A 26,003-nucleotide genomic window follows, 5' to 3' on the forward strand; every position below is an offset into this window, starting at 1 on the left:
TGGCCTTTAGGGTTTAATGTAAGCAGCCCAATTTAGACAAATGAGCAAATCCAATCATCTTAGCTGTGCATAAAAGCTACAGAAGGGTTTTCAGGCCACTAGCACTAGCAGTTGCCACGGGAGTCAGCCACCTTGCTGCTCTCACTTGATAAATGTGGCTTAATGATTAATTTCCATCTGGAGGAGATGTTACTTCTCTAGTTTACTTAAGCCTGGGGAAGGAATCTGCTGACTCAGGTGTACACTAGGGATGGAGGCTTCATTACTGCTAATGAACCAATTAAGGAAGTATTGCCAGGAGGCTTTGCTTGTTTCAAGTGATAATGCATGTGAAGTCTTGGTATGTAGCTGTATAGTTTTCGTTTCCTGGCTTGCACCCTGGATATTATGCATATAACACAAAGCTTAGAGCCTCAATTTTTAAGTGTAACAACCGTAACTAAAATGAAAACTGTTAAATCCTCGCTACAAAGGGAGGACCTTGAACATCGTTCATAGATTGTTTATCCTGACAAGGCGAATGTTGTTTCAGATTTTATTTTCAGTAATCAAAATACAATTAAACCTTCCTCTAGTGCTTTGAAAATACTCTGGAAAATCTTTTGGTCACTTTTTAGCAAGTTTAGACACAATGAACCTCAAGTAGTTGCATTCATATAATGCTGTAAGTTCCTTAGCCTTGCTGCAATTGCAGCTTGGATGAACTTGGTCTTACCAGCCCTGTGGAAACAGCAGTGGTTTTTGTGATGTGATACCAGTGAGAGCTGATGGAGATGGTTTTGATACATTAATTTTCCAACTCTTGATTTGGAGTTAGGTTGTTAGTAACTACAGTGGGAAGAACAACATTTCATTTTATCAAAGATAAAGTTATGCCAAAATTTCATTGATTACATTGATTTCATGAAGAAACAGATGTTTAACAGGATGTGTTTCTCCCCAAAAAGGAAACAGAAATTCTGTATAACCCAGCATGATTGCTGATCCATATTTCAAACACCCTATTTTTACTCATGCTATTAAATTGTCCATCTCTCCTTCTAAAAAGAATCTTTTCAATTTCCATCTCTCAAAAGACAAAAATTTCTGGCTAAGAATAAACTCCTTACTCCTTCCCAAAATGTTCTTCCAGTTACATTGGAATCTTATCTTAGTTTGCCATGTGAGCAAAGCAGTCTACTATGTGCTCACAAAGCCAAGTCTGTGTGTGATTATCTAACACACATGTGCTTCAAGTATATCCAAGCAGAATTCAAACGTTCCTAAATCCAGCTTAGTACAGTACCAACTTTGTTTCCTGTTGTCCTTCAAGTTCTGAGGATAGATTAGTAACAGACAAGGAATCAGACAGAAGTTTGGCTGATACTGTTTTATCCAGACTACAGCACAAGGTTCGTATTTTGAGATATTTAGCCACATTTTTGCATTAGGGGATTCTGATGTGGGTAGCTTGAAGCTTATGTCTTTCAAATGGATATGACCCGTTCTGATATGTAAAGAAGGATGGAGGGGGAAAGCATGCAACTTGTTCAAGTAACTTAAATTTATATGTAGACCCTGCATCTGTTGGTTCATGGTGGACATATTAACAGTGGATTCTCATTTTTACTTTGTTCTGACATAAATGTGAATAATAAAATGGCAATTTGTATTTAACAATATGTAAAGATCTTTATTTGAATGGCTTTACCTTTTAATGATTTTCTTTGTAAGGAACAAGCACTCAATGACAGAACTAGAGTAGCTGGCTTTCTTCTTACAAAACCTAATTCATAATGTTCAGAGGAGAAGTTATTATCCATTCTGCAACAGTTATTTCCAGAACGGGAAGCTAATAGTGAATTTGGTCTAAGATCATGATATCTGCTCCTTCCTTATGGTGAACATACACTTAAGAATGTGTTCTTCTCAGAGCTTGGAAATTAATTAACAAGCTTTGTCACAGTCAGAACGATGATTGTCTGTTGTTGAACAATAAAACTAGCCCTCTAGGTTACAATCCAACTCACCTATGACTATCAGACTGAGATCCTATAAAAGAGTTACTGATGTAACCCTCATAAAGAGGACATTGAAACCACATTTGAAATATGCGTGAAAACCAGTTCAAAATGCACTGCATTACAAGCAAAAGGGTATGTGGCATTTACAGGAAACAGTCATTCCATATTATGCAAGATAAACCAATTCCAGTGATATGTTTAAATTGTTTGGTGGAGTGGAGGGTGGGAATCCTGAGATCTGAACATATGCTAAATGTTAGAAGAGAGAGTTTTGATTTCATCTAACATATTTAGTGGAACAGATGGGATTTTTGTTTCCCAGTTCTGGGAGTTGCCTTTAAGAATTCCATCCTGGAGTGAGTCCAGGATACTTTTTTTCTGCGACTTAGTCACATATTAAAAAGGACTCGAGACATGAGGATATGCCAATACTTTTCCTTTAAGAGTTTCACAGAACAGCAAATAGAGTATGCTATGTCTGTGCAACCTTCCTCTATAAACATGAAAAGCTGTAGAAAATAAATCATGAAAACTGCTGTATTTCCAGTGAATATAGATGACAGACATGACTTTTTATGTATCTTTCAAAAGACAGCATAAAAAGGAACTAATAAAGGATTGTTGATACCTCATGGCATATACTAACATATACTCACTGTTCTCTCTGCCCTTTTTGCATTCTCCTGCTCATAGTTATTAGCAAGACATTCTAAAAGAAGGAACTGGGTTTTCAGAATCACATGGCAAATATATCCTGAAGCCTTTATATATGAAGAATTTTCCAGTGCTGCCAGCTGCTGAGGTAATTTCAGAAACACAGTTAATTCTGCTTGTGATACCAGAATGTTGCTGTGGAAGTTAATTTTCAGCCTTAGCCTAGTTCTGGAAAGAAATATGTAGAAGAATAACTTGGAAATACAGATCCAATGTTTTCTTCATGTTTTCAGCTGCTTAGAGGAAGAAAAAGTATTGCTTAAGCAGTATGCTGCTTATATATATTTAAACAACACACTGGTGTATAATGCTGCAAAGGAGCACTATATTATGCACCACAATGTCAACATTATGCAATTAGGCAGCAGTCTGTAGAAAAAAAGTGTTAGGTGATCAGAAGACAGGCTTGTTTCACCAGGCCAGAGTAGCATACATGCTATTTTTACTTCAGTTTCTGAGAACTTCAGTAGCTGGAATTTGGGTTGCAATGTCAATAGAGGCACTGAACGCCAGAGTTTGGCTATACTAAGTGACTTCTCACACTGAATTGGAGTGATGCATGTGTGTGTGTGTGTAGGAAATACTCCAGTTTGAATAAAACTGAGCAGTCCCCAAACAATGTGACAGTTTGAGTTCCTCAGACTCTAAATGGAACCTAATTCACACTGAATGTGATAGGTTATAGTTCAGCACTGATTAATCTTCAACTGAAATCAATACCTCAGTCTGGACAGGGGGAGATTAGGCTAGTCAGAAACTAACTGTTATGTTTGCTTCTGTAGTCTATTTGAGAGGTCAGATAATAGAGACATCAATTAAAAGTAGGATAAATATCAGGCTTCTTCCAGTGGAATAGTCTTTTCCTTCTCAAATGGGAGTGTGAATTTATCTTCAGGCCAAGCTGCCAACTCACTCCACTATATCCCAAACACAACCAGTGAAAATTTCAGTGTTCAAACTTGTTTTTTAGAAAGCAGACACTGGATTTTTGAGGGAAAACATCAGTGTTAAAACCTGGTTTACAGAAAGCAGTGGGATTTTTAACCTCATTCTGTTTTCTGTGTTTGTTCCAATTATATCAGCATGACTTCAACATGGAGAATGAAGTTGGCTGTAATGCATGTATGTTTGAAGAAAATACTTAAATTTAAATGAAACTGGGTAAACCTCAAACACTGTGCCACTTCCAGTTCTTCAGGCTCCAAATGGAACCTAACCATGCTTTCTCCCGAGTTCTTTATTGGCAATGTCTCATTTGTGGGATAAAACTATAGTACTTATCCATTGACCTTTATGATCAGATTGTAAATATCCTGTTTTCCTCCAATAGACTTGGTAAATACCACGGTTTCATCCTCTTCAGATGTGGTTTTGTTATATATATCTTTTTTTTTCAGGGCAAAGGGGATAGTTTGGCTCCCATTCATTTTATAGGCCCCAAACAATGATGCCTCCAGTAATCAGAAGTGCTATCACTGAGGCTGTTGTTTAACATGTAGTCTTAACCACTGAATCAGAACATCTGTTGAGAAGTAGTTTGTCTTCACAACTAGGAAGTATGTTGGCTGTTCTGATTCTAAGGGTCTGTGGCCTTAGACTTGTGGAGGAAAGAGAAGTACATGAGGGGATTTATGGGGTTGTATTCTGCTCCTCAACAGATGTGGTCATTTGGCTATATATTTACAGATATATTAGAAAAGTAAGCCAAAGTGCAAGCCTCTCTAGTGTTGATGGTGAGTTCTTACATTGTTTTTTATTATGCACAATTATTATGCAAGAAGGCACAGCCAGCTGTGAGACAGATGGAGCCACATATGTTTCCACACCCAAGAGGGAGGTTTGTGTACAGAGCTACATTCAGGAATAAGGCCAAATGAATGATACCAAAGGTTATTCACAGAGAGATGCCTGGACTTGTAAATAGATTCACTTGGATTGTATGGGTAATTGGTTAGTTTTGTGTTAACTTTCTGGCTGTAATAGGATTCTTCTTGCACTGAAGTCTATAGAGCAGTAAATAGTGAAGCAGTACTTGGAGAGTATTCTGGTCAGCAGTCTAAATTCAAGATTATTGCATAACTTGCGCATGTGGTCTCTTTCCCAAACTAGGGGTGGTTGTGTCACCTTCTTCCTCCACAAAACTGATGGCACCTTGCCACCACCACCTAGGAAAGTCTAGTGTGAAAAGAGATGCCACATTCTTTTCCTCCCTCATTTGCTGCAAAACTGAAAAGCTCTGCAAAATGAGATAAAAGCTGCTACCATACTAAGCCTTCAGGACTGGTTCAATGTGAGGATGATTCCATTGTTTATCTGTAAGGCTGCCTTTTCTCACCTAGATCAGTCAGAGCACAGAAGAGTTGGGGAGTCAGGAAAACAGAACAGTCACCAAACAGGCTCCTGTTTGCTTACCATAGCCCCAAGCAGAGGGAATAAAGTTTATTCAACAGTGCTCTGATTCCAGTCAGCGGTACCATGAGCACTGGTCAGGGCTATAAGCAGGCAGATCAAGGAGTGCCACTACCACACAGGACAGATGATAAGAGTATGTGTCATCTCATAGCCAACACATATAAAAAGAGAGCTGCCTTTAGTGTGAGTTAGATAGATTTTCTTTAGGTAAGTGTAAGATTATTATACTGTTATAGCTTCTTTCTTTAATCTTTTGCCTTTTTGGAGATGATGTCCATTTGAATATGGACAAAAAAGATTCGTCCATATTTCAGCCTCATTTACAGCTAAACTTACACCAAACTAAAAACTGTGGAGAACTGAGCTCCCAGAGTGCATACAGCTAACTATTGTAGAGGGCTGAGTGAATGCACCAAAGGTGATTTACAGATGGATATGTGGATTTTCTTAACAAACCCGTTTCCCCTGTTACAGACTCACATACCAGACTAATGTTTCTTCCTTTTGTAAGAAAAAAAAACCCCACTGCTGGGATTAAAGCAGGCATGGAGCATTTCAGATAAGGGAGAAGACAGTGAAGTTTACAAAGCCAAATGTTGTCTGTAATCATAATTGTAAAGCTTACATTTCCAGGCTATTCAGTCATTTCCAAAGTGACTTTTAAAGAATACAGCATTTGAGGACAGATGTTTTATATCATTTCTAATCTACCCTAGAACAAATCACATGCATATGATCTGTAATTTGGTTTCATTTCTCTATTATGTAGCACACACACTTCCTTGAAGAGATGTGAGTCTTTCTTTAGAAATGCTAAAAGTTAATCTTCAGTTTAAGCTGAAATGGAAAAGCTGCAGGTAACTGGCACTGGTGAAGTGCAAGCCATATTGTCTCAGCTAAGACTAGTCTGCAAGGGATATATATTAATCCTGTCAACAAAACAAGTTATTGAAAGTAGGGATCCTATAGGCTAAGGGACTCTGCTTGTATAGTAAAAATCTTCAATAAAGCCTACTGACAAGGGAAGAGCTAGAAAATGCCTTGAAGTTATAAATATCAGCATACCTAGCCTATTACTGAGTCACTGTGGAGACGCTGAGGCACAATTCAGGAAGATGAGTTAGGTAATGGTGTCCCAGTGTAGCTGAGTACTTCCTCCAGCCACAGCCCAAAGAGAAACAACCCCCAGTGAACAAATAGGAGACTACAGATTCTGCTTGGTCACATTACACGTTGCTTGTATTAGCTGATTTGAGATATGGAGGGGTCCTTCCTTCTGGAAGCAGGCAGCTAGAGGGCGCCTTGGTTTGGGCTCTGCATGAAGCCGGCGCCCTCATTCCGCGATCTCGGACTGTGGCCGGAGCCCCGTTGGGACAGCCCCGGCCCGGCGGAAACAGCGGCTACGGGCAGCGCTGAACTTGTACACCACTCCCCGTTACCTGCAGTGCCCCGGGCACAGATCTCCCGAGAAGCACCGGACACCGATACAACAGCTGCACCGCTAGGGCAGCGGAAAGCAGAGAACACTGTTTCTAAAAGCCCCAGACCAGACCACGGCGAATACAGGGCCGAGGGGAGGGGCTTCGCGAGCATGCGCGGAGCGGGGAGGAGAAGGTTTGAGCTCCGGCGGCCGCTTTTGTCTCTTATCTCTCCGGCTCGCTCACTAGCGGTGACGCAGCGTTCGGTCCGGGCTCCCCCAGAGGGACCCGGTGGGGAGCCCACGGAGGAGCGGCGGGGCTCAGGGTATAAAGCCCTGAGGTCCAGAGCCGGTGACCCTCGTCCTCGCTAGAGGCGCTTGCGGCCACCCGGGGCAGGGCTCGCCCCGCGGGTCCCCCCAGCCAGTTCCCAAGCACCGCCCGGCCAGGCCGGGGCTCCCTAGGGCGTCCCACGGCACATGGGGGTTCCGGGCTCAACTAGGGTCGATTTGCGGCTCACTCAGGGGCGGTTCGGATCTCGGGAGGTTATTTTGGTGCTCGCGACCCGGGGCCAGAGCCGTACCCAGCCAGGCATTTCCCGGCCTTAGAATAGATCCCTGGCCCCGTGCCTGGACCAGAGCCCAAGTCATCCACCTTTGGGGGCTCAGAAGCGAGCTGCCATGAGGTGTTTCTGGGGTCGGGGCTGGGCGGGGGGCTGTTGGGCTGTGGGAGATGGGGTGCAGTTGCTTTGGTCCCCAAATGGTGGGATGCTGGCATGCACCAGACTGCATTAAAGATCTGAGATAGGTGAAAGGTGCTTTTCACACTTGAGCTTCAACTTTTTATTTACTCAAGGCATATACAACCACAGTTCTGGGGGGTTGTTAGCCCAGAACTGGACAGTGAGCAATTATGACAGGTTATATTCATCTACATGTCGTGACAGTGACTGATTTATGACCTGGCCCCAGGTCAGCCTCAGTTCAACAAGCACAAGCTGTAACTGACTGGGGCTGCAGCTGAAGCAGCAAACAGGGCTAGAAGTGGACATGAGCTGCAGCCACAACGGAACCGGAGCTATCCAGGGCCTGGGCCTGAAAAAAAAAGAGGGCAGAAACAGAGAGCTGAAGCTGCAGTCGAGCCTGAGCCATAAACGAGCTGGAGCTGCAAAAAATCGAGCTGTTGTGGGGGCAAACCACTGACCTGAAGCTGCAAATGAGCTGGAGCCATCTGGAAGATGGACCTCAACCCAGAGAGAAAGCAACAGGAGCTGTAGCCAAAACTGAACTGGAGCTGTTCAGGAGCTGTGGCTACAAGAAAAGGGGACCTGAACCAACACACAAAACAACCAAATCCTAAATCAAAACCCAAACTCAATCAAGCCAAATCCAAACCTGAAACCAAACAACAATCATATCCAAACACAACCTCAAACCAACCCCACCACCAAGAAAGGGAGGCCCACACCTGGAGCTGTGTCCAAGCTGGTGCTGTACAGTGCTTGGAGCACCGCAGGCAGGGCAGCAGCAGTGTCAGGGCAGCTGCAGTGTCAAGGCAGCAGCCCGGCTGCTTCTTGGGACTTCACACACCACACACTGTGGCTGAGGCTCCTCTGTCCTGTGAAAGGACAGATGTGGCACAATTAGCTCCTGGGAGCTCAAACTAGTCAGAGCTGTCTGTGAGCTGGAGCTGAACCATAACCAGCAGGAGCTGCAAATGAACAGGAGCTGGGCCTGAAAGAAATGGAAGCCTGAACCAACACACAAACCAACCCAAACCCAAGTCAAACAAGCAACATCAAAACAAGTAAAACACAACCCAAACCAACCAAACCCAACCCAAAAATGAACCCAAAAGCAAAACAGGGCCCAAACCCCCAGTCTGTGGCCATGTCCGTCCTGGAGCCATGCACTCCTCACACTGTCACAGGGCAGGTGGAAGCATCAGCCTCACCACAGGCAGCCCTGCTACTTCTGGGGCTCTACACAGCCCAGCATGGCTGGGGTTCCTCTGCCCATCCATGTGTCCATCCTTGTGCAGGGACAGACATGGCTCATCCAGGCTGGGGTTCTGGTGCCAAGGTCATGTCCGGGAATGTCCAACCTGCACAGCCCAAAGCCTCATGGCCTGTCCAGGGCTGCGAATACTCTGGGTGCAGCCCAGAGAATGTGTCTCATTCCGGGATGTGGCCAATCCAGCAGCACTCGCGTCACACGGGTACCTTAAAACACACCAAAAAAAAGCATTAACTGCACCACAGGGGATCCCGGACACGGCTCCCGACCCGGCAGTCCCGAAGGCACGGTATCGACCCCAAGCACATCGCGTGGAACAGGCGGTGTTCCCGTGTGCAACTCAGGGCCCCCCCCCAGAACACAGACCCCGCCAACGGGCCCGGACCCCTCCCCCGCAAGCCCCAGCCCTTTCCAGGCCCCGGGATCGCCAGGGGCACGGCGGGACCAGCAGATCGCATAAAGCCCCACTCCGGTCGCGACAAAACCCCCCTTTCCGCCAGGGAGCCCCGGGACCAGCCAGTAGTTGCTCCCGCCGCCGCCGCAGCGGCACCTGGCGGCTGCTAGTCGTACCGCACACAGGGGCCTGCTGTAGCCGCGGGGGGGGCACCCGGTACTGACCCGACTGACCAATCAGCGGCTGACGGCGCTCGCGGTGACGGGAGGAGGAATGGCCAATGGCGAGGAGCGGCGGGCCGGGAGCTGTGCGGTGCCGCCCCCTAGCGGAGGAGGGGCGCCTGCTGTTGTGAGGGGAAATGAGGGACTGGGTGTAGGGAAAACAAGAGCTGTGGGAGCAGGGAGGTGCTGCGGAAACATCACAGGCTGTCCAAAGCACAGGGACATGGAATAGGGGAGAGCAAGGTGCATGTTTCTCGAGAAAAATGACATATCCCCTGAATAAGGGTCTCTGTGGGCAAGGGTCTCGTATCTCATGGGGGTGATTCTTAGTATTACCATGCACCAAGTTCCTGTAGGAACACAGCTGTCTCCTGTTTTGCTGCTCTTGTAAAAATCACACCCACCTCTTTCTGAAGCTAGTTGTCACCCTTCCTCTTACACAGAAGGGTCACTGATCAGTCTGCTACCTCTCCTTGATCTCTGGGAGCTTGACAGAATTTCTTGCTCCATGGAATTCTAAACTCCAGTTCTACAAAACCATCACTTCCTCATTGCCTCAGCAGTGTTGTACATGGTCATTCCCTTCCTAGCCACGGTAAGTCAGCAAAGCATCTTGAGACATAGAATGAGAAATTAAGGCAAGAATGAATGCACCCTCCAAACCCCTTCCAGACGGATTTCCAGCAGCTGGAAATTAACCCTCACCCCAACCAGACCTAACCCCAGCCCTTCAGAGCCACAGGAGCTGTTCCTGCTGGAAATCTGTGTGGAGTGGGATTTGGGTCCTTGTCCTGCCTGCCCAGACTGAGTCCTGGCTGCTTTTGTAAAGCAGCATCTTTAGAGATGAATTTAGAGGTGTCCAGGACTCACCTTGCACCTCTGCTGCAGCCTCCCTGCAGCCCTGTGTCTGCAACATGGTGTAATATTTGGCCATGCTGAAGTGAAATGCCAAACATCTTGGGCATCTCAGATCAAACTCCTCTGCACTCAACACTGCATCCTCCCCCCAACCTCTGCTTCTGAGTCCCCTGATCTCCTGTACTCGGGTTCTAGAAGTAATGTTGCCCTTGTTTCTCTCCCCCGAGAATAGTCCCTGCACCACAGACACTGGCAAAGTCACCCCAGGCCCATTTTCCTCCTGCCTGACTCAGTCTCCAGCTATCATCCATACAGTTGTCATTGGTGTCGTGGTTTAAAACCAAACTGCACAGCTCATCAACTCACTCCTCCCCTTGCTCCCCCAACTCCTGGAGAGTTAGGAAGGAGAATCCAAAGAATGTAGCCCCCACGGGTTGAGATAAGAATGGTTTAATAACTAAGGCATAACACAAATCACTACTGCTACTACTACCACAAATAATAATGATAAAGCCAATAACAAGTGAAGAGGATACAACATCTCACCAGCCACCGACCCATAACTCACTCCACCCTGCCTGACCAATACCTCGGATACCTCTGAGGATACCTCCTCCATCCCCCCAGAGCTCCAGCCCTTCCGGGTCTCTCCTGGTTACATCCTGGGTATGACGTGCTATGGTATGGAATACCTCTTTGGCTAGCCTGGGTCAGGTGTCCTGTCTCTCCTTCCTCCTAGCCTCCCTCCTTCCCTGGCAGAGCATGAGCTCAGAAAAGGCCTTGGACAAACCAAACATTTGAGCAGTGACTCAAAACATACTTGCTATCAGCAACCATTCCCAGCCTGAAAGTCAAAACACAGCACTGCACTAGCTACCAAGAAGGAGAAAAATGACTGCTACTGTACAAACCAGGACAGTTGGCTACAGATAATCACTGTGGCCAAAACCCATTTCCTGTTACCTTCTCATCTAATAAAAGACAGAGAATGGCAGTGAAGCCATGTGGGAATTCTTAAAGAGCCAAGACCATGTAGTGAGCGATCCCGATACCCTGAGCCTTATTACTGTAAAGTAAGAAGATTTTTGGCAGGCATAAGCAAGGTCAATTGTCTTGTTAGGCCTCTGTAATTTTCTAGTGAAAATGTGCAGAGAATGATCTCTGCCAAGGTTGTAGTTTCCCACTGTATTTTTAGAGTAAGGTATTTAATCGCAATTATAACAAGTCATAAACATTAGCTCTGTAAGCGATAGTAACCTCTAGACTAACCAATTAGAGCTCAGTACCCAAGGCTGTTACATAAAGGAGTAAGGGTATAAGAAGAGCACTGTGTCTAATAAAGTTTGGCAGTCGTTTGATCACATTGATCGTCTCTGCGTTGTCTGGGACTCCTGTGTCGACAAAGCCACACAGGAGAAAGGAGAGCACAAAGTACCCCCTTATACCCACTAGGTGCCCTTTCATTACTGTTCTGGAGCTAAACATTTTGGTTCTGTGTCCTGGTATTTACTTCTGAGATTTGAGAACAGTGACAAATGAGATCCCAAAAAGAGATCCTGCCTCATAGGCTACACAGCAGGGAGCTCTTTGCAGTTTCTCTCCTCCAAAGGGCACATTCTGCCAATCCTTCAGCAACATCCCTGTGAATTCCTTTTAAATCGGCCCTTCCTGAACATGTGGGCTGTGACTGATGCAGACTGCTCCAGGGTGAAGGCTTTCTAGTGTTTGTAAACCCACCACCTCCATCAGAAACACTTCATGTTGTGCTGTCCTAAGTTCCCGAGTTACTCACTTGCTCTTAATTTCCTTGATGGAATAAACCCCAAGCTTCCTTCTTCCCTGGTATTTCTGATGGATGAGCTCCCAGAATTTAGAGACAGAGACCCTTGCTGCAACATAGATCCTGGCCTTATGCTCAGGATGGAGTTTGATACTGGCTTTACTCTCTGACCTGTGCAGATCAGAGACTACACCCTGACACTGTGCTGAAGTGCAACGAGAGGGCAAGCTGCAACTTGCACGCACATACACATGTTATTGAAGAGAACCCAAAAGCACCCACCCTGAGGTGGGTCTATTTTGGGAAGTATTGCTCCAGGATACAAAGCTACAAAGCAGAGGGGATCATTGTCCTCTGAGGGATCACAAGCTCTACAGTAACATCCCATGTGACAGCAACGTCACAGGCCCTGCAAGAACAAAACCAAGTCTGTAACTGTAAGCATAACTCACCTCCTGCACAGCAGCTTCTCCTCTAACTGATTCAAGACTTTCAAATTAGGAGAAGAAATCAGAGCACAAGACATCCCTGCAATGCATCAACACTTTGTGAGCTGTTCTGAGGGGTCAAAACCAAATATTCACCCCATCACACCCACAAGTAACTCACCTGGGATAAAAGTCTGCATCCTGCTCTGCTGGCTGAACCCACAGCAGCAGCACATCATACACAAACAGCACTTCCAGCTCCACAGGGACATTCCCATTCTTTCACAGCAGAAAAGGCAGCTTTTGAAGGAGGTATGTTGCTTTCCAGATTATTCTTTTTCTTGACCAGGATGACATATATGGCCCACTGTTTCCCTTAGTTTGGAATCGCTGATCACCACCAGTCTTCTGTTTTTATAGTACAGCCAGTCTTAAAATTAGGTGTTATCTCACTTTTCTATGGGAACTCTTCTAGCCTGGATGATCCCTTATCATCAGAGCAGCCTCAGAGCAGCCTTCCAATATCTGAAGGGGCCTACAAGGATGCTGGAAAGGGACTCTTCATCAGGGAATGTATTGACAGGATGAGGGATTATGGGTTTAAACTTAAACAGGGGAAGTCCAGGTTAGATATAAGGAAGAAGTTCTTTACTGTGAGGGTGTTGAAGCACTGGAATGGGATGCACAGAAAAGTTGTCAATGCTCCATCCCTGGCAGTGTTCAAGGCCAGGCTGGACAGAGTCTTGGGTAGCATGGTTTAGTGTGAGATGTCCCTGCCCATGGCAGGGGTTTGGAACAGGATGATCTAAAGGTCTTTTCCACCCCAAACCATTCTATGATCATCTTCTTCACTTTTCTGCTGCTCAAGTACCAGGGCCTTCTATCTATTGTAAAGGGGTACTTGGGGAGGTCATACAGCTGGGGGGGTAGGAATGACCCATTTCCAACCTCCCCTGTCTTCTAGGTTCCTTCCATATGCCCAACAGCAAGAAAGCAGAGAATCCTGAAGTTCAGTTGTTTAGGGTGACTGGCTTCCTACTCTCAAGGATGATAAGAGTGCAGATCCACCAGTCAACCTCCTCCTCAGATTCCCTTATGTCCCTTAGTTGTTCCACCTTCTCCTACAGCTCTGCCATCACAGAGCAAATCATCAACCTGCTGCCATCTCACACAGGCACCATCTTACACAGCCGCCATCTAACATGGCTGACAGGCTCTGGCACTTGCTGCAGCCAGATGCCTGGCCAGCTGTATGTTTATGAGGGACCTCAGCCTGGGTCACTCTGTACTTCCTGGCCAGCAAAAAGTTTTCCTCACTTTCTGTGGAGAAAATGCCACTCAAGAGCACTGTACCTAGGGCCAAGGACTGAACTGATCTCTACCCCCTACTTTTCTATAAGACCCTTTCTACTCACTAGCCCAAGCAAACACCCTCACCATGCTCTGCTCAACTGTTATTTCCTCATGGTCCAATAATGAAAGCATTTCCTCTGGAGCTGCTCATCTTAGCAGATGCGGTAGGGTCAGAGGATGTGCTTTCAAGTTTGGTTTCTGTATTGTCTCAGAGCACCACTATTGCAAGCCATACACAAATGGAGCTTTAGGTGGCAAAGCAAGGGTGGATTGTCATGCTGGTGACATTGTTCTGGTAAGCAGCAATGTGTAGGTGATGGCCAGCGCAAGCTTTCTGTCCTGGCACCTGAGGTTTAGGAGTAGGGTTTGGATGTTTGTGCTTAATGAGTTGAGTTGTGGCCCACCTGAAAGTGCTGCCCTCAGCCCAGCACACAGATGGAGTTTCAGGTGGCAAAGCAGAGCTGGATTGACATCTTGAAATCTGGCTAATTTATATTACAGTTACAAGAGTTAATTTTTCATGTAGTTAAGATGATAAATGTAATATGAGGACAGTGAAAACAGCAAAGTCTCCTGTACACCATGAAATTAAAATTTGCTTTTGAGAATCTTTGTTGGAATGTCTATGTAAATAGGCAGCTGCCTTGTATACTAGTGTATGATGGTAGAGAATATTCCAGTTTGGTCAATGCTTCAAGACTTACAGATGCAAAAAAAAAAAAAAAAAAAAAAAAAAAAACAAAAAAACACTTTGTATTCTGAAACCACAGAAAGCTTGTTTTGGAGCTTGTTTAGGTATTGTATAAGTGAGTGCCATGTGGCAATTTTGTAGTTAGATTAAAAGCAGAACACAACTCAGATTCTGCACTTCTGTGACCTATCAGGAAAGCATTTTTATCTCTTTATAGCCACAATAGAGGAACACTGAACTAGCAAGTGATTTTTATAACTGATCCTTGTTTAATCGTTGTCCTGTATTCTTCCTTCCAATTTTGTCTCATCAAACCAGTCATTGAAGTTAATGCAACTTATCGCCCTGCAGAAGTTACAGTATGAAGAAATGAAAAGCTGCACATCAAAGGCTCTTCTGTGCAGGCAGTACCAACACAGAGGCTTCTTTGTGATGAATGCACAGAGTTAGCTCTGCCACTCTAAATCAGCAGTGAATTTTCCTCAGTTCTCGCACTGAAAAATGGTCTTTGTTCTTTCAGGGGGTTACTTTTATTTCCAAAAGGTTGGCAGAGAGTAAGCATTGACTTAACAACAAAAAAAAATTAATTTCTTATATTCAGAACTGATATACATTTATAAAACTTTATCCAAATTGATAATAGGTACCAGTCATTTCTGCAGGAAGGCAAAACAATCAGAGAGATTTGGGTAAATGTTTACACCCAGGCTCAGTGACATTTCAAATCAGAGTTTGTTACAAGTGGCTTTTATTCAAGAGCCTTGTTACAAAATTATCACTTGCTTTTTTTAGTGCTGTGATAATGTATGCTATTATGTGTGAAGTATGTATAAAAGTGGGAATATGGCTTAATAATTTACTTTCAAACACTATTCATGGCTAGTTTGGAAGGGAAATTGACAGGTTTTGTATTTGGTATTAGCTGCTATATAACTGGTATTGGTAGAGGCCTTATGGGTTAGAGGGGTTACTTTAGAATCCTTGGAATATTTCAGAGTACAGTGGAAGGACCAGGTGAACAAAAGAAGTGGCGAAGGAGAAACTAAGACCTGGGATATGGAGAGTGGTTTTGATGGTACTAGTATTTTATTTACAACTGCAAGCTATCTGCATCTTAGCTTTAATATACTTACATAAATGATAAAATCATTACTTTTCAATTAATAGATTTTAACACTCCAGACATCATACCTCTCTTCCTTGGGGTTATACCTAAAAGCAATCTAGTGACCTGTTGTTTTCTACCAGGAGATACTGGTTGGTTATGGATTTGAGTGTTGTAAAATACCATTTTGGAGTTAATGCTGTAAAGAAAAGGGATAGTGTAGGCAATTTTATGTCCTTCCAGGTGCTGAGTTCTGTGGAATCAAACATGTCTCAAATGGGAGTTCAGCACATGGGGAGATCTTGTTGATGGAAAGGTCATCTGATGGTTCAGTCTTTTGAGCTCTTACAGGATGTTTTAAAACCAATTATAGTTCTCATATCTACTGTCAAGCAGTTTGTTTACGTGAGAACTGTTTGCTGCACTTTTAGATAAAGGACACACAGGTGGTGTAATGGCCAGTACTGAGTGGGAGCTGGCCTGCAGGCTCCTCTGTTACGTCCAGATGGATGACTGACAACCAACCTGTACATGCAGCACAAAACTGGCCTGTGTCTGCCATGCAGGCCACTAACCCCTCAATACAGTGGTCTTCTGATCAGGGTGAGTACACCTATGACTAAAGAAAAAAATCACTTTAATGAATTACTGTAAAGTGATGCAATTGCACATCTAGGTTTTGACTACATCAGTGTTTTCAGGGTAGATATATATATAACCCAGGTGAGTGGGGAATGATTCTAACTGAAACTCCTAAGTGGCTTTAATAATAAAAAAATAATAATACATAATAGAGTATTGTGTGATGCCTGAAGTAGATAAATTGACCTCTTCCTATTAATCTTTTGAGCTCTGGACTGTTGGAGGCTGTTTTGAGGTTGTGCATAGTTTCACACTGATGTAAGCATGTCAGTTTTGTTATTGTTTGTTGGTTGGTTTTGGGAGGAGTGGTTGGGTTTGTTGTTTGTGGGTTTTGGTGATTTGTGTTTTTTCTTTCTTTTACATTTTTCTCCCAATTGTAAATAAACTTTTTTGAATAAGTTTTTTGTAAGAAATATTTAAGAAATATCCTGTGAAACTCTGAGTCATAAGCAGGAATTTCTGTATTTCATAATTGGCAAAAGGTTGGCAAGTTTTTCACTTAGTAGAAAAATAGTAATAATAGCTAAAAAAATAGGTGTGAAAAATTTCACTCCACACAGTAAACAGCTGTGATTCAGGGGGGAAGAAACTTGCAGCTCAGTTATGTTCCCTGTGATTCAGCTGCTGTCTCCGAGGCAGGTCTGACTGCTGACTGGGCACAGGAATTTTCAAGGTGTATCTTTTGCCAAGAAGCTTCTGCATTTTAAGAGCATGCAGTAGACCATGATAACCTCCTTCTCTGGTAAGAGCTGTTGTATATATATTTATTCATCAGTACCATCTTTCTTGTTATGCACAGTACTCGCTGCTTAATAACAAGTCATTAGGTGCACTCACAGATGTTTCCAAACCGAATATTTGTGGGCTTAAAATTTAGAAAGGTCTTAATCCTGGATCTTAATTGTGGCAGTAATTCCTCAGTAGACTAATAATGGGTTTTAAAATTCAGAATTAAAAAGATTGCGATTATATAATGGGGGTAATCTCAAATCCACAGAGAATAAGATAAAAATCTTCTTTGTAATAATGTAATATTTTGAGATAAAATTATTTATAACAAGATTTTACATGTTCTGCATTTTTCACAAAAATAGTATGTTTTTTCTGTTTGCAAGTTAAGTAATGCAGGGGATCTTCTCATGCTGTATAATTTTCAGGGCTATTTTATGTTTTTCAGGCATTAGAATCCGTTTGGGGGTTTTGGGTCACTCAATCAATTTTAATTATTTAGAAAATAAAATTAATCTTATTTTAACGTATCTTTTCAGATGCCTTTGAAGAAATAAGGGATAATCTTGAGGAAAAAATACAGGAATATGTCGAATAGGTTTTTGATTTGTAATTGATAGGTTTATGTTAACTTTACTATCAAATGAAAAGTTGCAGTGATTGCTTTGAGAGAGAAAAAGAGGGGCTGAAAAGTTTTGAAACATGCTAAGTAGACAAGTTTGTATGTAGATGTCTGTGTTCTAATACCTTTGGAGTACAGTAGAAAAGGCTTAGAAAAACAGTAGTGGTAGTGCCCCGTTGGTGTAATGTCTGCTTTCCCACTTCTACAACAGGAGTGCTTAGAGCCCATTTCACATGATTGTACTTGTTTCTGCTCTTGGAAAAATGTTGCAGTCATGGCACAAGCATCAACTTCTTTGTGAGTGATGATAGAGTGAGCCATACTAAAAAGAGATTTTCATTTTAGTGTTGTGGTAGTAATCTTATTTTTTTCAAATATATAACTGAAAACAAAGAACCTTTTAATTGTAAATAACTCATTTTAAGCAAAGAGGAATAAATCTTCAGGAAACTGTGTAAAAAAAAAAATCTACAAAAACAACCAATAAAGGATTTTCTTAGATATTCAGACAAACCTCTTGCTCTAAAGTTACATGCATTGAGTTCTAGTGCTTCTGCATATTTCTTATTTTTGGAGCACCAATTTCGTGCTTTTGAATACTGAGTCCTATTCTTTGTGTACATCAGGAGCATTTCCACCATTAGTAACATTATAAGAAAGATGGAGAGAGACTTCTTAGCAGGACTTGTTGCTATAGGACAAAGAATCATGGTTTTAAATTAAAAGAGGGGAGATTCAGGCTGGATGTGAGAAAGAAATTCTTTACAATGAGGGATGGTAAAATCCTGGCACAGGCTGCCTAGAGGGGTGGTGGATGCACCATCTCTGGAGACATTTGAGGCCAGGCTGGATGTGATTCTGAGCAACCTGATCTAGTTGAAGATATCCCTGCTCATTGCAGGGGGGTTGGACAAGATGAACCTTCCAACCCAAAATGTTCTATGCGTCTGTGATTCTATGGGTTGTTTTTTTTTCCCAGAATTTTAACTCTTTGCACCAGTCAACACTAGAGGGTGCCAAAATGCAATGTAATATTCACAGATTCTTAGTAAAATATTTACACACATACCCTTTCTAAATATTGGCGTTTTCATATCTCTCAGCCTTGTCTTGTTTTCGTGTTCACCACCATGACATTGTAATACTGGAATGTCCCTGATTCAAGTTTTCCTTATGATGACAGCAACACATTCCTCTCACCAGCGGCTGGCACTGTCATAAGGAAGCTTTTCAACTATGCAGATAAACTTTACTTAGCTACAGCAGCAATTAATGTCATGTCCTTGTTTTGCTTGTCTTGGTTTTAGTTGTATGAGCAGGGGTCAGAGGCTGTGTTGTATATTTCTATATACCATTCTCAGCAAAGGAGGAAGTTAGTAAGAACTTTGAAATGTATTAATCATTCTTAGGTAATACCTCATGGTGCAATTAGTTTTACAAGTTCTCTTATGTGAACTGGGCTTTTTTGCCTGGGCTTAACAGTCCTGTGTTTCCTCAAAGTTTTGCAGCTAGTGTGCTTCAACACAAGGGGAACCAAAATGCAGGTACTAGTGATAGATTAAGTTTTATGAGCTTAGAAATTTACTTCAAGAAATGAGATGTTGTGCCTTTGTTCCTTGGATGTTAAAAATTACGAGATACATAAGAATGACATGTTTTTAGGTTGTTTTTACTTTCAGATTACAAAGAATGCCATACCTCATAGTCCCTACTGCTGGAGAACTGTATTTCTACAGTTGGTTTTAGTTCATCAAACAGCCAGGGAAAGATACATGTATGTGGCTAAAGAATACTCTCAGACAATATTTGTCAAACTTGAGTGAAGGAAAATCCTTCAACAGTTTGCAGTCATTTTAGTGGTGGACCAGATCAGTGAATGTCCTGCGTGTGCAAGCATTTGATCAGGTGCTAATAAAAATGCAAATGCTTCATTGTGTCTTCCCGTTTGGTCACACTCAGTAATAAACTGAGTTCAACTCCTAAGTCTAAAATTCTTGAAAGCAGCCATTAATTTCATGCCAATAATTCTTTCTTTCCTGCCCCAGCAGCTGATTGGAGTTACCAGTGACAGTGTTTAGACATTCATCTATCTGATTTGTTGCACTGAAGATACGTATCTAAGTGGTTTCTGCTGCAAAATACACCTCTAAATTGTGTAAAAATTGCATAGTACTTTGCAGCGGATTATATGATTGGAATTATAAGTAGATGCCAGACTAAGAATTCTTTTTGTCATATAAAAGGATTTCTGGAAAGAAGGAAAATAATCTAGTCACTGTTGGAGTCTTTTCTGTGTATTTTAATGAAAGGCCTGTCACTTTATCTGTTGGAGTAGTGTCATCAGATTAGTGCTGCTTTCTTAACTGTGTCTAATCTCATTTGATTCAAGCATCATGGAAGAAAACAGAAAATCAATGTATCTTAGGTTTGTTTTGAAATAAAGGTGGGGGTAGCAAATCAATAAACATCAGTTCATGTTTAATTAACTGACGGGGATTTTCTGAAGCTGTTAAGCAGTATCTGAACTAACAAATTGGATGTAGGTTTATTAATTTATAGGGAAGTTATGGTATGGAAACTGGGAAATTTAAATCTGTTTTCCTTTATACAGATACTTTCTTGGTTAATTTAACACAAATGAGAAAAAAGTTTGTCTATATGTTTTCAGTAGCTCCTTCAGTTATGTGAAGGATTTCATTTTAGTCACCTTCCACCAAGCTATGAAATCAAAGAGATTAATATTTGCCTTCATCTTTGGATCATTTGCAAGAAATAAAAGATCCTAAACAACTCAGAAATTCCTTTATATATCAATATATCAAATGCAAATCAAGTGAACTTTGCACTGTTAGAGCAGTGACCTTCCACCAGACTCTGAGTCTGAAACTTTCTGTTTCCAAGGCCACTAATTCTTGCTGAGCATTTTTCTGGCATAATGTATGGATCTTTTGTGGTGTGCTGTTTGGTGGAGAATGAATGAAAGCCCCCTGGTTCATTTATCCTACTGTCTGGCTTGGGATTTGAACTATGGTGTCAGAAAAGAGAGTCCAGTGCTCTCACTTTAAATTCTAATCCCCTCATCATTAGGCTTGCTATACCAGTTCCCTGTTGCATGAATATTTTTTCAGCTATAGAACCTCGCAGTAGTTTTGGAGAGTCAGTACAAGTTGGCTGGCTTTGAACAATAGCTAACAGTTACTGAATTCCATATGGTTGTGCTTTTGAAGTTCTCCATCATCATCAACATTTTCTATCTTAGACTGAGGAAAAAGCTCTGTGTTTTTAATAAATGCCTTTCATTTCCTCCATACACTGTCCTCCTTTTTTCAGTTTGGTCACTTTTTGTACTGTTCTTCTCTCAAAAACTTGAAATGAGGGCTCTTATATGCTATTGTAACACTGATAAAAAAAGGTATTGCAGACTAAAAAGCACTGTGGGTTGTCTTGGGGGCTTTTGGGGCATTGGGTGTTTGTAAATTGGTTTTGGTTTTTAAAAAAGGACTCGCTTTGTATGCAGGCAGATATCATTTAAGAAGAAAAATAGAACTGTTTTGATTTCTAGGTCAAGAAAATGGGGATTTCCTTTGAATAGATCATGGCTTTTTTGTTTACTACATAAAACTTTGATAACAGTTTCTAAATAATTATTTAAAAGCTTTCCTTTAAAATATTAAATTGAATTTATAATTAGACAAAGAAGTGGATCATTTCAGTATGACTGTTGAAATTGTCCACAGGTTATGGTTTAAATTGTATAGTTACGTTATAAGTAACTGACTTGTAGGTAAAGTTCATTTTGCAGATCCAGAAATACAGCTGAACACCTAATCTGGCACACATTTTGTTAATGGAATCAACTCCATGTAAAATATTCCCTAGTTGGGAATACATGAGACATTATTTGTTATAGAGAATGATCTTTTGTGCAGTTACCTTTAACTGGATTATGTCACAGAATTGCCTTGTATTTATTAACTTTCTATTAGATCTGGTTAGCTTTCTAAGAAAATAATATACCGTGTTGTGAGGGAATGCACTTTCTAGACAAAGGTTTTGGGAGAACAGAATGAATTATTTTCAATTTTTTTCTTGACTTAATTATCCAAGAAATGGAAAGGCTATGACCTGTATGATATGTAACCATACCAGTTAATGTTCTTAGAGTAGATTGTTATTAGTAACTTTAAAGAAAACCTATAACTACATACCATAATGTTTTGGACCTTTTTTTCTTCATTGTCAATTTTCATTTCATTTTTGGACCTTTTTCTTTTAATTTCTTTTCATTCCCAAAAATCACTCAGATTCTACTGAATATATGAGCTGGTTGGGGCATTTCTATTCTTTATATCACAAAGGTAGTTGTCTCAATCTGAGAAGAAGAGTTAAGGTGTATTCACAGAGTTGGCCAGCCTTTAGAATTGAGAGCAGAAATTTTCCTTATAGTGTAAAATATCTTACGGAAATACTTCTATAAAGAATTGTAGCTTAATGTACTTAGGAGACTTTAGTATGGTCCTCTTGCAACTAACGCAGTACAATGATTACAGTGTTACAGACTTGTGCACTACTTTGGTCAGATTTCTGGATGTTTTGGTTAATGTTATTGTGACTTTTAAGGTTAACATGGATGCTTGTGCTAATAAACTTCAGGTTTTACAATGCAGTTCTGTCAGTCTTGAAGCTTGCTTACCCACTTGTTCCATCAGAGAACAGTCCCTCCCCCACAGCCAGCCTAATCTAGGCTCCCTTCAAAAGCCTGTCTCTTTAACAAGCCCTTCAGGACAGGACATGAGCTAGGTTCTGGTTTAGTTTTCTTTTGTGGAATACTACTGCTGATGTAGAAGTCTGTGTTACTTTTGCATGCAGAATTCCTATTGTATTGTAAACACAGAATGTCTTTGAAATAGGTGGAATATAAATGAAGAAAAATATGTCAAAGGAGAACTGCTGTTACTACTGCACAGAACTGTTTCTGTCTTCTTTTGCTCTTCTAATAAGAATACCTAAAGCTTCAGACAGATGCCAGAGGAAAAGTTTAAAGAGTTAAATTCAGAGCTAAAAGGACTGAAGCACTCCTTTTAGTTTGTACTTAATAAAGTATAACATTTGTGATGAGGAGTTTATCTGGTAGTTCCAAGATTATGGACCTAATGGATTCCAAGGCAAAGTAGACCTACAAGTGCTTCACCTGTAGTGCATTGGGATTTAGTGCAATCTGAGCCACACTTGTGTCGCTCAGGTTTTCAGAACTAGTGCAAATCTGGGGCTTGGCTGACTCAATAACCTTCACTCTGAATCACAGCTGAGTCCTGTAAATTAATCTGGAGAGGCAGAGTTCTACTTGGTGGTGTCCTTTACTGCAGCAGCATGGATTCTGCTGTTTCTGCATCCATGCTGTTATTGCAGCAGATTGCTAGGCAATATGGTGAGGTAAAGCTGAAAAGCTTTCTGATGAAGAGGCTCAGCACACAGCACAGTGTCAATGGAAGCTTGTTAGGAATGCTGCAGTACAGAAATCAGCAGGTAAAGAGGAAGCTCAGTGCTAATGACTGAGAAATAAGTAGAATCTAGCCTTCATTTAATGGTGGTGCATGGCTTGAATGCATCAACACTGTATTGGAGAGTAGGTGGGTAGTAGGAAGCAAGGGGGAAGAGGCTGGGAAAAAATCATTTGGGCTGTCTGCAGAAAGAACAATCAAAGTGGTATGTAGTCTTAAAGAATGAAGTTTGATATCACAAAATCAAAAATACTTTGAACAAATTTGAATTGGCATCACAATTTTAAACCGGATCAGAATTTTGTGTTATCTACCTGTAGTAGTTTTTATCTGGCTCTAGGAATCCTGGCACTGCTTTTCTGTATCTTCAGAGGGAAAGGAAATAGTTCTTTGTTTATCAGACTTGCCTTCTATTCACAAAAATACAACTGGTAGCATTTTTGCAGGTTAACTTAGTTGATTCAGAGATACCTGACTTGCCACTCGTGTTTTCTCCAGCTGGAGCCAAATCTTCACATTTCAGCTGGCCAGCTCTTTGAGTCCAAAGTTGTAGTGTAAAAAATACTCTATTTCTTTCTGTATATATGATCAAATTCTTGAATTTCATAAGTAAAGGATCTGTAAGACTCTTAGAGGCAGATTGACTTACTAAGAAAGCTGATGAGATTATGACTTCTACTGCTCTTTATGGCTGAACTCCCCAGAGAGCAGCTTCTGGACTGTTGTAACTTTTAGCCCAAGTTTTAATGATAATCAGATAATTTTATTTTTTTTTGCTAGCTGTGAGTTTTTGCCCTAAATATCATGTAGGCAAGAACATTCAGTTTAGAAGAGGGAGACAACATCAATCTAAAATTAAAATATTAATTTTGGTTAAAACTGCATTTGTTCCAGCTTTGTGCTCTGTGCTGTATAGATCATCCTCACTGAATGTAATAGTTTATTTTAATAAACCTGCTTATTTGGACTTGATGATCTTAAAGCCCTTTTCCAACAAAAATGATTCTATGCAGGAACTGGGGTTGTTTAGTTTGAGAAGAGAAGGCTCAGTGGGGACCTTATTGCTCCCTACAGCTACCTGAAAGGAGGTTGTAGTGATGTGGGGATTCATCTCTTCTCGCAAGTAACAAGGAATAGGACAAGAGAAAACAGCCTCAAGCTGCACCAGGGAAGGTTTAAACTGGATATTATGAACGGTTTCTTACCCAAGGAGTGTGGTGGAATCACTGTCCCTGAAGTGTTCACGAACTGTGTAGACAAGGCCCTCAGCGACATGGTTTATTACTAGAGTTGGCAGTGCTGGGGGAAAAGTTGTACTTGATTATATTAAAGGTCTTTTCCAACCTGGTTGATTCTGTGATTGATCATCTTCAGGAAATTCACTCTTTTCCTGTGAAATTTTAAGTTGTTTAAAAAGAAACAAATCAGTGAGCCATTTTACTCTCTGAGGGAATTGAATTAACAAAAAAAATTTACATTTCATGCAAAGTTTATTACTTCTGTTATTTGTATTGTTATTGTTATGTTGTATTGTTGTTTGTTATTGTGACTTTATGAAGGATATCTGGAGGTAGCAGCTAATGTTATGTTCCGCTGTTAATCTGTAGGCAGTTCTTATCACTTCATTATCTTTGCTAGGTAACCAGATATCTTAAGCAGGTTTTGCCATTCATTTGCTTTAGAAATAGTACCAGGAACTTTTCTAACAAAATATAATTTGCTATGATTTTAAAGGAAGATATATTTTTATTTCAGAGTAATTTAATTTACTGTAAAAAAAGCCACAAAATAACCTTTAATGTTAAATGAAAGCACCATGGCCTAGAACCATAGTCTAGCCGAAATGTAGTCTTCCTGTTCTCTTAGATCTTATCATTAAGTATCTTTTGTCACTTTTGTTGGTTTTGTGAGATTCAGTACATAACTGGAACAGTTATAAGCTGAGTAGTCAACATGAAATGTTTTGTCTAATGTCTTTTCCTCTTTAAATAAATAGAAGTAGTTTACATTAGGGGTTGTGCTTGAAATTGTAAAAGAAAAGTCAACAAAAATGAATGCAAAGATGGCTAGGGAAACGTACCAGGTTGGCAGTGCAGCTTGGGGTACCAGACTAATGGGGAGGAGTAAGAGGAAGAGAGAAGGAAGGAAGAGGCAATTCCTTTTGTTAACTACATAGTTCATAAGCTTAGAGCAGCGAAGAAGTAAGAACACATGTGAGAGCAAAGGCAGGTTGCAGAGCAGAGAGGTTCAAGCTGTTGCAGAAAAGGAGAAACCAAACTCAGGAGAAATGAAGTTTTTGTTCTAATCCATATCAATGCAAAATCAGCAGGTGGTTTGCTGATTTGCTCAAACTGCCTTTATCACTGTCTTGAGCTAAAAAGATTTGGCTTAGTGCTGGTGTATGTGAGAAGTGTCAAAGTAGTAATTTATTTGCTAACACTGCAATAAACAGCAATATAGGGGCATAGTGAACAGAGCTTGAAAAGAGAATGTGTTTGTCTGTTGGTCATAATTCAGCAAACACACTCCCGTGCTCTGCTTTGGTTCTTATTATTACTGCTGCCAGTTTGATTCTTAGTGCAAGTGTAATTGGTAGATTAGATAACACCTGGTAACTAGAGTTAACTGGTCATGTGAATGCCTCAGCCTTTTAAAAGGAGTTACATTTTTTATAGAACAACTTAGAAGAAAGACCTAAATTACCATAAAAATTCAAGCGCCCAAAAGAAAACAAAAAACAGTGGGGCCTGATTCAAGAGCTCTGTGTACATGTTCTGAGCAGCCTTATTAAAAAAAAAAACACAGCAGAACTCTGTCCATTCTCAGGGCAGAAGAGGTGAAGATGAATCTTCCATGATAAAATGTTGCAGAAACCTACTAAAGTAGCTAAAGGACTTGAGACAGGCTCTTTATTTGAGTGGTTCCATATCAGCACATCTAAAAAATGCCCTCTTAGCAGGGGGTCATTTTTAATTTGTTTTGTAGAAGAGGACCATTTCATATATTCAGTTTAGCATTTGACCCTGCAAACATCAGACTTGGTGTGATGGAGGTGAATAACTCCCGAGTTGATCTGGCTGTGGAATTGAAAGGAGTAGGACTAGGATTTTTGTTTTAATT

General features: G+C 41.4%; 1 protein-coding gene and 1 long non-coding RNA gene across 2 annotated transcripts in view; one reads left to right on the top strand and one right to left on the bottom strand.

Moving 5' to 3' along the window:
* Nucleotides 1-7,382: 7,382 nt before the first annotated feature.
* On the bottom strand, nucleotides 7,383-8,880 carry LOC115947286 (uncharacterized). The gene is made up of 3 exons (XR_004081227.2): nucleotides 8,012-8,880; nucleotides 7,748-7,854; nucleotides 7,383-7,638 (listed from the first exon to the last, which is right to left on the bottom strand). It is a non-coding gene; the product is annotated as an uncharacterized lncRNA (long non-coding RNA).
* Nucleotides 8,881-16,740: 7,860 nt separating this feature from the next.
* The window catches only part of BCAR3 (BCAR3 adaptor protein, NSP family member), a 91,652-nt gene continuing 82,389 nt past the window's right edge, over nucleotides 16,741-26,003 (top strand). The window contains exon 1 of the mRNA XM_031053431.2: nucleotides 16,741-16,773. The gene's annotated coding sequence lies outside the window, so the exon portion shown is untranslated. The remainder of the gene's footprint in view (nucleotides 16,774-26,003) is intronic.

Source organism: Melopsittacus undulatus, chromosome 6, assembly GCF_012275295.1.
Source record: "Melopsittacus undulatus isolate bMelUnd1 chromosome 6, bMelUnd1.mat.Z, whole genome shotgun sequence".
NCBI lineage: Eukaryota > Metazoa > Chordata > Aves > Psittaciformes > Psittaculidae > Melopsittacus > Melopsittacus undulatus.